This window comes from Saimiri boliviensis, chromosome 13 (assembly GCF_048565385.1).
Source record: "Saimiri boliviensis isolate mSaiBol1 chromosome 13, mSaiBol1.pri, whole genome shotgun sequence".
Taxonomy (NCBI): Eukaryota; Metazoa; Chordata; class Mammalia; order Primates; family Cebidae; genus Saimiri; species Saimiri boliviensis.
In genome coordinates, this window is record NC_133461.1 from 12,104,163 (window position 1) to 12,122,615 (window position 18,453).

At 33.8% G+C, this 18,453-nt stretch overlaps 1 protein-coding gene and 1 pseudogene across 2 annotated transcripts in view; one reads left to right on the top strand and one right to left on the bottom strand.

Moving 5' to 3' along the window:
- DSEL (dermatan sulfate epimerase like) overlaps window positions 1–18,453 on the top strand; it is a 138,548-nt gene that overhangs the window by 107,610 nt on the left and 12,485 nt on the right. For both annotated transcript variants that reach the window (XR_012513064.1, XR_012513065.1), the window contains 2 exons: window positions 545–663; window positions 7,962–8,041. The gene's annotated coding sequence lies outside the window, so the exon portion shown is untranslated. The remainder of the gene's footprint in view (window positions 1–544; window positions 664–7,961; window positions 8,042–18,453) is intronic.
- Window positions 8,277–8,438, bottom strand: LOC120361765 (U2 spliceosomal RNA; annotated as a pseudogene).

An 18,453-nucleotide genomic window follows, 5' to 3' on the forward strand; every position in this document is an offset into this window, starting at 1 on the left:
TGCAAATAGTTTATTTTTTCACCTCAAATATCACATAATGCCATTTTCATTTTGAGGATGAGATTCCACTGTTAAATCATAAAACTGATGCTGCAGAAAGTACTTTTCTAGATGTTTTAAATGTATCCAGTGGAGAATGTTAGTGAGGCTGACTAGATAACATAGTGGGGTCAGCCAGGCACGGTGTCTTACGCCTGTAATCCTAGCATTTTAGGAGGCCTAGGCGGGTGGATCACCTGAGATCAGAAGTTGGAGACAAGTCTGGCCAACATGGTGAAACCTGTCTCTACTAAAAATACAAAAAATTAGCTGGGCATGGTGGTGGGTACCTGTAATCCTTGCTACTCAGGAAGCTGAAGCAGGAGAATCCCTTGAACCGGGAAGTGGAGATTTCAGTGAGCTGAGATCTTGCCTTTGCACTCTCCAGCCTGGGCAACAAGAGTGAAACTCCATTTCAAAAAATAAAATAAAAAGAATAAAAAGAAAAGAAAACACAGGAATGCTGGTGAGAGCATGGAGAGTAAAACCTGAATTTTCTCTCTAGGTACTGACAGAGGAATCATTTTGTCTGACCTGTTGTGTTTCTTCAGCAAAAGAGGACATACTGAAGAGTTGTATTGATTCAGGAATGATGCACGTGGTCATCAGGGCATGAGATTGTAGGTAGGTTGTAATATAACTCTGGGGAGAAAGAATATGAAGATAAGAGATCCCTATTGGGAGAGTATTCAGGCCAGATGTGGGTGATCTTCAATAGAGCTAGCCCTCAAATGAAGGTTGGGCAGAGCCCTTGGGGACAGTAGTACCAGAGTCAGAGGAAGCTGAAGAAGAGTATAGAAGAAAAGATGCTAAGCACTGTAGGTGTCCTACAATGTGACAGCTTGGGAATAAACCCATTTTTCTATTGTGTGTAAGTATTGTCTTTAATCACTTTAATGTGCTGAAATAATTAAATCAATTTTTGAAAAGTAATATTTTAGAACACTGGTAAAATATGTATCTGTAAAATGTATAGGAAAATTATGAAAACCTTAACCATGCTATTTATTTAATGGTAACTTCTTTGCAAATGCTGCTATTAAACAGTTAATTAAAATAACTTGCAAAGGTTAAAAACACCAAGCAGTTATTATATTAAACTAAAAATTGATCTACCATCACTCTTTGTAAACTGCAGGCTTTTTACACTGATGATAAAGAAATTTATCACTTAAAGTCTTTTATTTATCTTTTTTTTTTTTTGTAGTTACTGTATGTTTTTTATCCTTGCAAACTGTAAACAATTTTATGAACTCAAAGTTAAATACACATTGTTTAGTCAGAATATTTCTTTTCTAATATAACTTCAGGTTTTACGACAAGTGATGGAGGAACTGAGCTTGCTCTGTCTGGAGAAGTTTTTGTGACATTAAGAAAAACTGACATACTTTTATCAGTTTCTGTGTCATTTTTCCAAAACAGCTGTTTCAAGAAATATCAACTGAGTTCACATAAAATATTTTGCCCTCTAGCTTCAGAAAGCAGCAGGTGGATCTTCCTTTGTCGGCGTGCATTACTGTAAAAATAAGAACTAATGCCAATACTCCAAGGAAAAGAACAGTATCCTAGGGATTGGAGCCAATAATCTCATCTTATCCCCATTATTTAGAGAAGTAGAGAAAAACTACACTCAAACCAGACAATAGTTCAATATTCAATAAGCGGATAGTATTTTACCATACATACCAAGTACATATATCATTAAATAGCAACAGAAACATCTATCACTATGTTCCTGGATCTGACAGCGTCAGCCTTTGGATATGTGTTCCTCCCTCCAGAAGCTTTGGATACTTGATTCTTGATGTTGTTCTACACTCAAGAATTCTGCTTGCGAAATCCCAAGCCAGACAAAAGAGTCAGTTTCTAAAGTCCAATAATGTAAAAAGGTACTTACACAAAGGATAAAATTATAAGGTTCTATTACAAAAACTAGAGATAATTGCCCATTTAGTTTAAGCAATCTCTGAATAATCAGTACAGTGCAGTACAACACACTCAATTATATAAACCAGATTCATGTAATTTCCAAGCCTTCACAAATACAAAATGTTATCTTATGTGGTCAGAAGCCAAAATGTAAAGCAAGTTGGGAGAGTTTGTTCCAAGAATTCCAGAGGAAACATATTCTCCAATTGCTGAAATGAAGTTTCTTGAGCACTTCCTGCTTATTCTCAAAATGCAAAGGAAAACTAACAGGTTTCAAACTACCTTAGAAAAAGTAGCCTACTTTTTAATATCAGCAGAAATACAAGCAAAATATATCTCCTTTTTCCAAAGAAAATAGTAATCCAGTGTTCTCACATTTATAGAATTTTTGTAATGTTGTCAGTCCATACCTTAACTACAAACTCTCTGTGGGTGAGTCAATTCACAGAAATTTTTATTTGGCCTCTATATTTTAATTTTATTGAATGAGAATGTCAAACATCAGTTTTATATATGTCATTTAACAAGAAAATGAATTCATAATGGACAAACAGACTTCCAAGAATTTACCTTGTCTAATTATCTGATACTCAAGATTCTCTGAGTGTTTGTGTTTTTTTAGAGCTACGTCTCCTGCTGGGACAATAATTTAACACATTTTACCCTAATTTACATACTGACAAAGAGATGAACTGTTACCACGTGTGTAATGATAACTGCAGTAGGGTTGTTGAAGCGTCTTGTGACAAACTCTACTTTCTTAGAAGTTTTTTATTAATTCTGAATGAAGGCATCTGACTTTCAGCGTATTATTTTTTGTTGTAAGATGAATTTGCTTTATTGATAAAGATACACATGTACCACGTATGTTTAAACTGAGTAGAAGCAAAATGTTTACGACTACTGAAAAATGTAAAGCCATTTGTTTTTATTATGTTGTTATCACCATTGAAATGAGACAATCTGGGTGAAATAAAATTTCAGACAAGATTAAGAGCCCACTTTATAGATATTAGACACTAACTTAAAATGGAGAACAGAGAGATCAGGATGTATGCATACTTTGCTACCATATTTATGGCATTACCTGTTAAAAACCATTGAGATATACTTCGTTTTTCATAAATAAAATCATGTTAGTCTCATATAATTATTTTTGTGTAATTTTCAAATTTGAAATCTTGAATCTCTAAATATATGAAGTGTTACTACTCTGCCAATTTTCCTAACACCATGGCTTAGTCTGTTTTGCATTGCTCTAACAGAGTACCACAGACTGGGTAATTTATGAACAACAGAAATGTATTTCTCACAGTTCTGGAGGCCAGAATAAAATAAAGGTACCAGCTGGTTTGGTGTCTGGTAAGGGCTTGGCCTCAGTCATTCAAGATGGTACCACATCTCCCAGAGAGGAAGAACACTACCCCTCACGTGTTAGAAGAGCAGAAGAGAGAGCCCTCTCCTGCAAGCCCTTTTTATAGTGGCATTAATCAATTCTTAAAGGTGAAGCTTTTATAACATAAACGCCCTCATTAGGCCCAGCCTTCCAACATGGTTGCATTAGGGATTAAGTTCTCAATGCATGAGTCCTGGAGTGAACAAAGACAATCAAAGCATAGCACACTATTTGCCTGGGGATTGCTGCACAAAGTTCCACCCAATAATTTTCTACTCATGTGGTAAATATTCACTCATTGCATATGTAGGCAGCATCTCTTAAGTGTCAAAAGCTGTGCGAGAAAATGCGAAGTAATGTTGATAAAACAGCCACAATCCTTACTCTTGTAGATCAGACTCCTGTCATCTTTTGTTCCAATTGCTCACACTTGCTTTTCTTTTATCATATAGGTAGACAAATGACATCCTTCAGGATGCCTTCAAAAAGGGTATTTCGAGATTCGAATGTCAGAGAATGTAGAACGAATCATTTTTGAGGATAGATTTAAGAAAGTGTCTACCTGCGGTCCTGGAAACCACTCCTCCTTTCCAAATCTTGGTTATTTATTTATTTATTTATTTATTTTTCTGCTTTTGGAAGTCATTCAAAGCCACCAGTCCCATTTCCATCTCTCTATTCACTTCTCAGACTTGGCTATATGTGGCTTGGCTCCAAAAATAGACAAACGTTGAGTAACTTACCAGCAACTATCTGAGCGACACCAGAGGAGCAAGTTTTTCTGTTGTGAGTGAGGTGCTAATAATTAATATGAGAACTTCAAAAAAAAAAAAAAAAAAAAAGAAAACCACCAGGTTTGAGTAGTGTGTTAGTGAGATGTTCATAAAACCTGGCTGTAGATTAGTAAAATTAATACAGGAAAGGGATAAATGAAAAGTGCAAATATAATAATGCTGGAATGAAGGAGAGTGGAAGACATGACTTTCTTACTACATGCAAATCACAGATAATACTTATATAGAGATGTATTTATAGAGCATATTGTTGCAGTTATCTTATATTGCCCCCCCAAATTGAGGGTTGTTTGTACTATTTAATTACATATGCATAGAATATGTAGAATACCTACATATATATGATATTTATCCATATACCTTTATATACCTACTTGTCAAGTAAAAATGAGCATGATAAGCTGCATTAACATTCACAAAGCTCTTTCAAAATACTTTGAAATAGTCAGTTCTCATAATTGCCCTTTCATGCCGTCAGATTTCACCCTGATGCAAGGACAACATTTTCTAGCACCAAAAGAAAAATACTTGTCAAATGTTAAATTACAAGATCAGGAGGCGTTGAGCGATTATTTACAAAGACTTTCGAAAATGGGCTGCCCATTAGCTGGAAGTGGTGCTTTGAAGATGATTCAAACATAAACAGGGAGCCTGGCATCATAACCTTCCCACTCCTTCAGAACATTGTGATTCTCTAATTATCAGAATGATGTCTTTGTTCATACCCCTTGGCTCTGCATCACTGTGAGAGTGTTAAACTCACTAATTCTACTATTTGCCAGATGGTACTCAGGGGCCATTTCCTAATTAACCTGGTTCTTAGCATGGTATTCATTCATTTTTGGTATTACTGACATTTTATCAGCAAAAACACATTTCCTACTTACACAGCTTATCAGCTGCATTTGAGTCAAACTGGTACAACAAGGATAATGTTCTTAACCTGTAATGAAGGACTTATAACATTTTTTGGTACTTTCATTTTACTCTATTTAATTGCTGCAATGATAAGGCAAACAGTTTGTGTAAAGCTTTTATATTCTCAAGATCTAAATAACTTAGATTATTAGTCATGAGCATTTTTCTATTTAAAACAAATTAATATTATTGAATGTTGAAATTATCACTCTTAAAATTGCATGGATAGTTTAATTCAGCTGAAATATAACAGTGAACAAGGGAGAGGGATCTGTGAAAACATCAGCACTCCACAGAAAACAGTGTAGTTTAGTGGTCATGGCCTTCACATACTCTGTGTCTTAGATCAAGTTATAAAACCACATTAAAACTCGCTTTTAATTCTTCGAATGAGAACAATAATAGTGCTTTTCTCACACAAACATTGATGGTATTAGTTGAAATTGTGCAGTTAAAATATTTAGTACAGTGTCAGATACAACAGTAATTAATCAATAAATGATACAGGACCAATGTCCTAGAAAAAGAAATACAGAATCTTGTATTTGATCTATATCTCAAGTGAGAATTGCTTTCCAGAATTAACACACAGGTAAGTCAGATCTTAGTTGGGTCATTTAGAAATAGAAGAAATGCCATGCATAACCCCCAAATGCTACTGCACTATCCTTTCACAGAGATAAGTTTGAAAAACCCTGTGCAAGCAGAAGTTGGTCTTCCCTGAACATCAGGAAGAGGATTTTGCAAGCCAGAGACCTACCAGTTTTGATTCTATCTCTCACCTCCCCAGGCATTTTCTCAAAATGACACAAGTCTTCTTGGATAGTCAGAGAAGTCACTGGTGTTGTGCTCTACAAAACCTAGTATCTGGAATCATTGTGCACTTTATAGAGAATAATGCACAGGAATTACCTGTGAATACTTTTTAATAGGAATATAAGGAATCTTGTAGTCAACATCACTGAAATGATCATAAATGACCCAGTGGGACCCTCTATAGATACTGTAGACTCTCTCTGTCTAACTACAGAATTAAAAAAATAATTCTAACTATAGGTTTATGTATCATAGAATATCTTTAACAAGAAAATCCCACACTATATTTTCTTAAAAGTACCACCTTTCCAAAGCATATACTCTAGTGGGAGTGTGTAGCACATCATTAAGGGCTGTAATTAACAATCCGCAAAGGCCTAGCTCTCCTTCCTGCACTGTTGGAACAGGCAGATGACATTTTAGAAATTTCCAGTCTTCAAGACAGAAAGTAATAATTCATCTGGACTAATTTATTTCAGAGCAATGTCGTTTTTCTAAATATAGTTCAGTTACACATCTTTTTGTTGACATTGTAATTGAGTAACCATCAGATGTAAGAATTTTTAATTTGATTTAAAAATAATTTTAGATTATGTTTATGGAAAGCAGACTAAATAACAGTGAATTATATAGGAAATAAGGAGCATTTATGAAGATGCTGTGGAAGCCCTGCTGAGTTTTGACTAAAATGTTATCTTAGTCATTCACTGACAGATATTGATCAATCAATTAAATTATTCCTTATTCAGTGAGAAATTCAATACACACACACACACACACACACACACACACACATATATAAAAGAATGTTCAAGTATACGACTTGGTAAATAATTCCATAGGTGCCAATCACCATCACTTATCATACTAGCACTATCCAAATGCATGTGGATGACATACGGTGAATTCTTGTTGTATGGTATAAAGGGTATGCATGGACTTTAAAGTCAGAATATTTTTATTTTAAATTTTAAGTTAGTTTCTTTGCTCTATGACCTAGATGTTTACTTTATCTGGTATTGAGTTTCCTAATATGTACAACTCAGAAAATAATTCTAATAATGCCACTGCAATAATGGTCCAGGTACCAACACATTATGAAAGATACATAGAATGTTAATCTCAGTAACAACCCCAAATGTATTAAAAATCCAACTGAAACAATATATATGGTGCTGGAAGACAATTTCTCTGCAATATGATGCTGCACTCACTTTTCAGTCTTAGGCTATTCATTTAAATATTTTCTTCATCCTTTCACCCCATGTGGGCCCCATATGTACGCATCCATTTTCATCATCACCTTCATTTACTTTGTTTCAGAGCTACCTATCTCTTCAGCACCACCCAGTATACATATACACATCTCTTCACATTCATTTTACCATGGCTTACTTCTTTTACATAAGGCTGTCCATTCTATCAGACAATAAAGGCCAACATTCTAGCAAGTCTTGGCACTTGCTAGCCTCTTAATTTAAGGTTAAAAGTATATAACTGACAAAAAACACAATGATTCAGAAGCTGTTTAAGAGTCACACCATCTGGAATTGCTTGCAGATTGGCTTTAAGGGGTGAAGAAAAGAGAAAGATTAACAAAGACTCTGTGGATTCAAAACTATGTAGATGGTGACACTATTTACTGAAATGGGGAAAACCAGGAGACAAACAGGTCTGGATGAGGGGGTGAAATTAGGAGCTATAGTCTAGACAGAGTAAGTTTGACAGGCCTAATGCGTACACAACTCAGAAAAGGTTTGCAGAAAAGAAAAGATTTACAGTACAAGCAAAGATGCTTTAGAAGTTAGCCTGAATAAAATTCATGAAGGTCTAGTATTGCAATCATTATCAGGAATCCTCATTATTATCAATTGTTAGGAATCCTCATTCCTAAATAAAGGAAGATTTTGGACCAAAAGCTATACACCTTATAGGAATCTAATATAATACCAAAATTTGCTTATTTAAGCTGTCACTTATCAATTTTGCTTTATGAAAAAATGTTTATTTTTTCAATTATCACTGCTTTACTCATTTAATGAATATCTGTATTTCACCTATTTGTCCAGGAACTAAGAACTGGGAACAGGAAAGATGCAGCTCCTGCCTTCATGGACTGTATTCCAGTAGAAGAGTCAGGAAAAAACAGGTAAATACAAATAAAATAACCTGAAGAAAAAAAAATTAGAAGACTGACATCACTAATACAGGAGGAAACATTCTTTAGTAATTTAGAAAAGGCCTTTGTGTGGATTATATTTGTGTTGAAAAACAACTAATGAGAAGAAAATAGCCATGCGAATAGTGAGGTTTCATAGCATTTAAGGAGGAAGAAACAGTATGCCAATGGCCTTGAGTTGGCACAAAACTGATCATGATCAAAAAACTGAAAGAAAACCAAAGTGGCTTTACTGTATTTCAATAGGTTGCATGAATGCATAATTTAGGAGACACTGACTAGAAAAAAACTTAATATGAATGTAGGTACTTTAGGTAAATCGTAGTTAATTCTACACTTGATCTTAGCCAAAAGGCCAAGAAGTGATAATCATAGTTAATTCTAAAAGCAATAGATAGTCATTAAATGATTTTAAGCAAGAAAGCAATACTTCCTCATGCGGGTTTTTGTTTTCTTTTATTATTATTATTATTACACTTTAAGTTCTGAGGTACATGTGCAGAGCGTGCAGGTTTGTTACATAGGTATACATGTGCCATGGTGGTTTGCTGCATCCATCCCCTGTCATCTATGTTAAGTATTTCTCCTAATGTTATCCTTCCCCAATTCTCCCATCCCCTGCCATACCTCTCCTAGCCCCGAACCCCTGACAGGCCCTAGTGTATGATGTTCCCCTCCCTGTGTCCTTGTGTTCTCACTGTTCAAAACCCACTTATGAGTGAGAACATGTGGTGTTTGGTTTTCTGTTCTTGTGTCAGTTTGTTGAGAATGATGGTTTCCAGCTTTATCCATGCCCCTGCAAAGGACATGAACTCATCCTTTTTAATGGCTGCATAGTATTCCATGGTGTATATGTGCCCCATTTTCTTTATGTGATCTATCATTGATGGGCATTTGGGTTGGTTCCAAGTCTTTGCTATTGTAAACAGTGCCACAATAAACATACGTGTGCATGTGTCTTTATAATTGAATGTTTTATAATCTTTTGAGTACATAGCCAATAATGAGATTGTTGGGTCAAATGGTATTTCTAGTTCTAGGTCCTTGAGGAACCACCACACTGACTTCCATAATGGTTGCACTAATTTACACTCCCACCAACAGTGTAAAAGTGTCCCTCTTTCTCCACATCCTCTCCAGCATCTGTTGTCTCTTGATTTTTTAAATGATCGCCATTCTAACTGGTGTGAGGTGATATCTCAATGTGGTTTTGATTTGCATTTCTCTAATGAGAAGTGATGATGAACTTTTTTCCATGTTTGTTGGATGCATAAATGTCTTATTTTGAGAATTGTCTGTTCGTATTCTTCACTCACTTTTTGATGATATTGTTTGTTTTTTTCTTGTAAATTTATTTCAGTTCTTTGTAGATTCTGGATATTAGCCCTTTGTCAGATGTGTAGATTGCAAAATTTTTTTCCCATTCTATTCTTCGTTGCCGATTCACTCTAATGATAGTTTATTTTGCTGTGCAGAAGCTCTTAAGTTTAATTAGATCCCATTTGTCTATTTTGGCTTTTGTTGCCATTGCTTTTGGTGTTTTAGTCATGAAGTCCTTGCCTATTGGGTTTAAGATCTGTTTTGCAGATATGTAGAGACTACTTTCAAAGATGGGAGGAGAGAAAGTGGGAAACCAGTTACTTTCAAATTATACTTCCCATGAAATATAGTATATATACTTCTATCATACTATAGAGCTGTAGAATTGGCATACAATAATCCTAATTAATTTGATTACATACATTATTTTTCATATTGTTTTATTACTTTTTCTTAAAACATACATAAAGTGGCCTTTGATAGAGAAAACTAATTAAGAATAGATGTGATTTTTTCTCACTAAACATTTCTTTCTTTTGAGTATGCCTCTTCTCTAGGTTGATAAAATAATGTTATCAACAATAGGTGTGCCCTATGTGATTGTTTTCTTATTGTATGTAAGTTTGTGCCTCGATTTAAAAATTATTAAAGTTATTAAGAAAATAATACTCGTCATCTTAGCTGAATGGTCTTTTCTTTTTAATGAAAATTTGAAAACTCTTGTATTCAGCAAATAGATCTCTGTTGCTTACTTAAAAATAGATTAATATTAAGGTATTAATCAACACATCATGCCAAGTACGAAGATATTTTTCATTATTGTATTACTCAAGATATATCATGTATTAGAAGTTCAGTTCTAAAATGTAATGCACTTGAACTTAACTATAGTGTTCATTATTAGCAATGCTTGGTTTAGACATGAATATTCCATTTGGCTTTCTCGGTAAATACTTTCTAGGCTGTCTACACTGATACAGGCAATCATTTGGTGCATTACAAATGACAGAACATTCAAGGCACTGTTCTCTCCAGGTGTCCCTCTTCCAGATGCTAGTTCTAATTTAATAATATCATTTATTAAATAACACAAACTATTTAAAAGTATGCAGATTTCTTTAAGTGTTGCCATTTGATTTGCTTTAATGATGAAAATCAGAAGTATTATGAAATAGTGGAGAAAGGATTATTGGAAGAGTTTATATGAAGGAGGTTGCAAAGACAAGAGTCTGAAAATCTGTGTCTATGGGGAAGCCGCTTCCCAACATTTTCTTAATTGATTGATCAGTTAGATAAATAACACACTTCTATATACATACTAATGCAGCAAGTGGTAATTTGGAGGACTTTTTAATGTTGTGTAATGGTAAATCACAAAATGTACTTGCTATGGTCTAAAAACTGAAACGAATGAAATGAATATGCAGTAAAACCAAGAGTTGTTAGTGGTAGGGATAGGTGTTAAACAAAACGTCTCAAGGCAGTGAGAGCGCTTAGTGGTAAAAACTTTACTAGTCTTCTAAGCTAGACTGCCTGGATTTGGATCTTTGTTAGTGAAGTGATCTTGGACAACTTAATGTCTCCACATTTCAGTTTAAAAATCTATACAACAAATTTAATACTTGTACACAATTTTCCAAGTTTGGTGGGTGGCTAAACAAGTGTTAATATGTTTAACACAAACAAGAACTGTATCTAATAAGTTCTATATATGTTTCAAATATTCTTACAGATCAGAAAGCCCTTACATCCTATTTAAGAAGTTTCATGCATTTGTTTAATGTGAATATTTCCAGATAGTAGCTGTGTGATGAATTCTGCTTATTTTGTTGTCTGCATGAGTTTCGTTGATGAGGGGAATGATTTATTCCAGTGTGCTACTACTGCGTTGAATAATTATAGTGATATTGTGCAACATAATTATTCTTGACTTTAATGGAATTTCTTTTAATATTTCATCATTAAGTATTTTGTTTACAGAAATTTCTGGTAGATAATTTTCAGCAAGTTGAGAACATCTCTTTCCATTTATAGAAAATTAAGAGATTTTTTCTTGTTTTAATCAGAAATGAATATTCAATTTTAACAATATCCCACTAGTAGGTCCACCTTTAAATCTCTCCAATGAGGATGACATTCTATTTATATACATCTTATTTACATATTCAGATACAATTTAATTCTATCTTATCCCCACTTAATAACTTTTTCCACTTTTCTCACTGGAGTACTTTTCCATAGAAGTAGATTATGCTCCTCTGAATCACAGTACATGCTTTTAATCTTGCCAGAGTGTGACTAACACATTTTTTGTGAGTATGTAGCAGGAACCACAATTGCCAGGGAGATTAAAAAGGCACTCTCCCTGCAAATTTTGCTTCTTTCTTTCTCTCCGTGTGTGTGGGCCGGGTGGGAGGGCTCATAAATTTTACTCAAGCAAAAAATTTTTAAAAAGTGGTCAACTGGATAATCCATCTTCTGTTCCACACTGTCTTGTCTACTCCATGTACCAAACACTAAGCCTCCTACTCACCAGCTAGCGTCTGATGCTTCTCCTCAGAAAATATCTTAAGTGCTGGTGTTACTTAAAGGAAGAAAATAGAAATAACAAAAAAAATTCTGAATTTTACTTTTCTCATCATTATATCTTTATCACATTCGTGGTCCTTGTAGCAGCAACATCCCACAAGGGTAAAAACCCAGAAGTCAATATTGAATTCTTCTCTTTGTAAATTCTCAGCAAGTCCACATCCCTTTATCAGTACATGAGGAAGTTGGGTAATTTAACTCTAAAATGTATACTGAATCGAATCACTTATTTCCCTTGCACTACGACTTCCTCCCAATCTGATCTATTTCATTTGTCAATTCCTCTCCACTGTCCCATATCTCACCTGGACTCCTGAGATAGACCTAGCACTGGTCTTCTTTGTCGCCTTCTCATCCTGTCTATACAGCAACCCAAGTCATCATTTTAAAATTACACATCAGCTGATGTCTAGCCAGCTTAAAACTTCTCAGAAAGTCAAATATGATATGTTCTGATTTATAAATAAGCTAAATAATATGCACACATGGACAACCAGCGTGGAATGATAGGTAAGGGAGACTTGGAAGGGTTGGAGGGGATGAGGGATAATAAATTACTTGATGAGTACAATGTGGGTTATTTGGCTGATGGTTACATTAAAAGTCCAGACTTCACCACTATGACTTATATTTGTGTAACAACACTGCATTTTTATTCCTTAAATTTACACAAAGGATAATTTAAAACTTTTCTTACAGCTTATAAAGCATTTCATAACCTGACTTCTATGTAAATCTTCAACTTCATTTCTTGTTTCTCACATTCATTCCATTTTAGTGACAATGTCAGTCAGTCTGTCTTTTCTCAACCTCAGGGAGCTAATCATAGTCTTTGGTGTATTCATGTCACCAAATTAAATTTGCTTTGTTACATTTTATTTTCTATTTTGTTCCCTTTACCCTGGTCTTACTCTTCAGCACAATCCCCTTACCCCCGCTTCTTATATGTTATACTTTCATCTGTTTTTACCTTTTAAACTTAATCTTATATATTTGAGAGCTGTTTATATTTATCTTGGAATACTGAGCTCGTTACTTCTTTCACCATGCCCTATTTCATCATTCGTACATGGCAGATTTCATGGTAAAACATGCTTCTAGGTCATGCTCTTTCCTAAGTCAGGACCTCTGCATCTGCCTTTCTCACTTCTGGATCTGGCTTGTTCAGAGAGACTAATTTGGTTAAGAGAAAGATCACTAAGTCAGTGATTTCCATCATCAAATCAAAGATGATGCACTGTCAGGGGATAATTTCAAAAATGTTTAAAATATAATCCTAATATAAATGCTTATTAATCAATTAATTATATTACTTATAGTAATTGATATAAATTAATCTTATTGTATATATTACTTTAATAATGTAAAGTAATGCATGTTACACTTATATATAATTAATATATGTAATATATAGAAAATAAAATGTAACAAAGCCAATTTAACATATGTAATATAAATATATAATTAATATATGTAAGATTATTTAAAGTAATACTTTATATTATCATTTAAAGTAATATTACTTTACGTTATATAAAGTAATAGGTAATACTTAGTTAACTACTTGGTAGAGTGGCTAACATCTCACTGGGGCCGGGTGCGGTGGCTCACACCTGTAATCCCAGCACTTTGGGAGGCCAAGACGGGTGGATCACGAGGTCAAGAGATCGAGATCAACCTGGTCAACATGGTTAAACCCCATCGCTACTAAAAATACAAAAAATTATCTGGGCATGGTGGCACGTGCCTGTAATCCCAGCTACTCAGGAGGCTGAGGCAGGAGAATTGCCTGAACCCAGGAGGCAGAGGTTGCAGTGAGCCGAGATGGTGCCATTGCACTCCAGCCTGGGTAACAAGAGCGAAACTCCATCTCAAAAAAAAAAAAAAAAAAAAAAAAAAAAAAAAAAAAAAAAAAAAAAAAATCTCACTGGAAGACAGTAAAGTTGCTGTATGAAGAGGAGTGAATAGAAAGTGAGGTAATAAAAGCATATTAAAAACACATTTGAGAAATTTTCCTGTGAGAAAGAGGAAAGAGATCTGAGGACAGCAGCAGGATTATGAAGGGTTAAGGAAGGGGTTTAGTTCTGCTGCTTTCCCCCCTTAGTCGCAGTGAGTTTAGGAATAAGTGAAAGGAACTGCTAGAAATGCACAGGCTTAAAACTTATGAGAGATAAGGGATATACTTTGGGGTAAAATTTACGACACCTTTATGAATACCAAAAATGTCACAGAAGATATTACTTAAGAACTCTAGGGCTATGTTTTTAATAATCTCTATTATACATATTCATTTGTATATTTCAAGGCTAAAAATTCAAAATGAAAAAATTCATCTTCACTAGGTTTGCTTACAGAAATTATAATGTGAGTGAATTGTATTTCCTCAGGTTTGTTAAAGTTTATGCTATCCAGAAAGTGACTTTCCTTACTACCTACTATACGAATGGTTGAAGCCATAGAAAAGATCCTATGCTAGTTTCCTGGGAAGCGCCCTGATCCCAGAAAGGACTACAATAATGTTACATGATTATTGTTATCCGTATTATTGTCAGAAATCATGTCTGATTTTCATATGAAGTTGATTTTAAATATGATCCCAAAAGTAGGAACTTTGCTGTGCAATGTATTTGTCTACCTATAAAGTGGCAAAAATAGGGTTGCTTTTTACCGAATGCATGCAGATAACCACATTGCTTTTAAAAGCAAAATCCTTAGAAAAAGCATTTTTTTCCCTAAATTCTGTGGCATCAGTGAGAAAAAGATTTTATTCTAGAAGTGTTGCATTTCAGTTTATACAAGAATAGTCTGCTAAAGTTATGGTTAGAAATAGCTGAAGAGGAATGTAAAACGTCTCTTTCATATGCCTATTAGCATATAGACAATAGCACAATAACAACAGTATTCCAAAGCAGATGCCAAAATTATATTCTTTTATTAAGTGTGTTTTTTCTTCCATGAGTTCCTTTTTTCCTGTAGGGTCTTAGATACATAGTCATATTTCATTAAGTCTTGTTATTTGGGATGAAAAAAGAATGTTGGAAATCCATGTCTATCTCATGAACAAGTCTGACCACTGTTTAGTGGCATGGTGATGTCAACTCCAACGGAAAAGTCACTACCCAGGAGTCTGTCACTGGTAGTATTAGCATTATGAGTACTTGGTAGGTTCCTTTACACTAGTCTAATAGTGCCCTTTATCACTTGGAAAAAAATAGAGGTCACATGTTGATGATAGAATGGGTTGTTCTAGTTAATTTATTAGAGTGATTAACTACCTCAGTGGAAGATAGTGAAGTTTCTGTATAGAGGGAGTGAACAGAAAGTGAGGAAATAAAATAATATTAAAACATGTTTGAGACATTTTGCTGTGAGAGAGAGGAAAGAGATCCAAAGGTAACAGCAGGATGATCAGGGATCTGTTGTGCTGTTTCCCCAACTTAGTTGTTGTGAGTTTAATAAGAGAAAAATAACTATTTGAAAGGCACCGGCTTAAAATAAATGAGAGATAAGGGATATAGTTTTGGGTAAGCTTTATGACAGAGAGCTACAAACTCCTGAGCAAAGGGATTAGCCTTTCATTGGAAGTAAAACTCCTCTACTTTATCAGGTGAGAAGGAAAATAGGTTTCTAAATTTGGTATCAGAAAGTGAGAGCATTCCTTTCTGAAGCCATCTGTTTTCTCTATGCAGTGAGAAGTGAGGTCATTTTCTGTGAAAAATAGATGAGAAGGTTTACAAATTTGAGAAGAGTAGTGAAGGTTTCAAATGATCTGTTGTGATGCTTGCTGAGTGAACTGAAAAGATAAATATCAGAGAATCACAAAGCAGCATGGAGACCCAAATGTATTTTGTGATTAAGAATTTTCAAATGCCCATAAAATATTCACACATGTCAATAGTAAATAGAATGTAAGATAGCAAAACAAGTCTCAATATATTTAAAAGTCTAAAAATGTTTCAAAATAAGGTATTTGACCAAACAATTAAATTTAGAAATAAATAAATTATATGTAAGAATAATGACATATTTAGAAATTAACATAATTTTAAATATCACATGGATAAAAGAAAAATTCTCAAAGTAAATTATAAATATTTTATTTAAAAATAAAATTGAACATATGAAAATTCATAGAAAGCAGCTACATTAGTGTTTAGAGGAAATTGGTCTATTCAGTGCTAATATTAGAAAGAAATCTTTAAGATTTGTTTTCTAAATTTTAACCTTAAGAATATAAGCAAAGATAATAAAATTAAATGCAAAATTAAAAGCATAAGGTAATAAATAAATTTTATGGCAATAAGTTCAACAACTTTAAAGAAAATGAAAAAAAATCTTTAAATAGATAAAATTTTTAAATTGACAAAAGAAGAAATAGAAACTCTGTATATCTGTATATCATAAATAAATTTTTAATGAAAACCTTCCAACAGTGAAAATTATGGAACCCAGTGGCGTCACTGATAAATTACATGAAACATTTAAATATATAATACCAAGCTTACACAAATAAATTTAAAAATTGTAAGGGTGAACACCCCTCCTCAGTTATGATGCTGCCATATCTAACTTGAAAAATGAACAAATAAATATAATATAGAAAAAGATAGCTATAGAAGACTTTCCCCATTAACATGCGAAAAAATTAATAAATATTAACAAGTGAGATTCATCACTATAAAATGAGATAATCAATAATGACCTAATGGTGTTTATTCTATGTTTGATTTACATCTGGAAATTAATAAATTCAGCTCACAAATTTGCACAAAAAAGCATTATTTTAATAAGAAAAAGCATTAAACAAAATTCAATTCCCATTTATAGTAAGAATGATCAAAATGTAAACAAAACAAAACAAAACAAAAAAACCTTATATATGAAAAGGTGCTCTTAAAAAATATCTTACAAAACATACTGTGTTTAATGATAAAAGACTGAACCCTTTTTCCTCAGATCAGGGATATTTCACTCTGTTCTTGCGTTGCCGTAAAGAAATACCTGAGACTGGGTAATTTCTAAAGAAAAGAGGTTTAATTGGCATATATTTCTTCAGGGTATAGAGGAAGCATGGTGGCTTCTGCATTTGGGAAGGCCTCAGGAATCTTCCAATTATGGTAGAAGGCAAAGTGGGAGCAGGTGCCTTACATGGCAAGAGTAGGAGCAATAAAGAGAGGGGGAGGTGCCACACTTTTAAACAACCAGATCTTCCAAGAACTCACTATCATGAGAACAGCACAGAGGAGATGGTGCTAAACCATTCATGAGAAAGCCACTCATCAATATAATGACATACTATACTATCACTAAAAATACCACATAGTAATATTTAAAATGTTTAATGAGTGGGAAATGCTTACAAATATTAAGCGGGAAATGCTTACAAATAGCAGAATAAAAAATCAGTTAAAAATACACTATTGTTGATACGAATATGCATTGGAGGGTAATTATTATATTATCTCTTGCCCACCAAGAACTAAGTGGGGTGAATAAAGAAGGTAGGAAAAAAATCATCAATGTCCAAAGATTTTTAAGTCAAAGGATATCTAATATTTAATTTGAAGTCATTTTTGTATTTTTCTTTTTACTCAGGCAAACTTTAATAAAATCTACTAGATATACTATTAGTGGTAAAGAGAGAGAGAAACAAAGAGAGTGAGAGAGAGAAAGAGAGAGACAGAATTTGATGCAATCCATGTAATTCATTTTAAAAATCATTTCCTGTTAAGGAAATGTATGTCCAAAAGGTTCTTTTTCATCAGTATGTTGGTTAGCTATTGTATTGGTTTCCTAGAACTGCTGGAATGAAGTACCACAAACTAGGTAGCTTAAAGAACAGAAATCTATTGTCTCACAATTCTGAAACTTGGAAGTCTAAAATCAAAGGATCAGCAGGACCATGTTTTCTGTGGCTTGTTCAATCTCTAACTCTGTTTTTGTGTGGCATTTTTCCTCTGCGTATCTGTGTCTCTGTCTCTTCTCTTTATAAGGAAACCCATCATTTTTGTATAGGTTGACCTCTTTGTAACTTAAATAATAAGTGGAATATGGAAATTATATACTATAACTGTGCTGACATATATTTTACCTTCCAGTTTTCTTATGTTTTGGTGTTCTAATGTTGGATTCACATACATGTATAATTGTTGCATCTTCTTGGTTAATTGACCCAGGAATGATATATCATCATTCTATAATGTCTTTTTTTCTTCTCTTGTGATAGTTGTTGACTTAAAGTTTATTTTACTTGCTGAAAGTATAGCCACACATGCTGTCTTTTGGTTATCATTTGCACTGAATGTATTTTTCTATTCTTACACTGTTAACAGATACGCGATCTTAAATCAAAAAGAGTCTCTTATGGACAGCATCTACATGGATCTTGCTTTTATTTCAATTCAGCTACTCTATATTTAATTCATTAAATTTAATCCATTAGAAACTATCTGGGACAAACAAACCTTAAAACA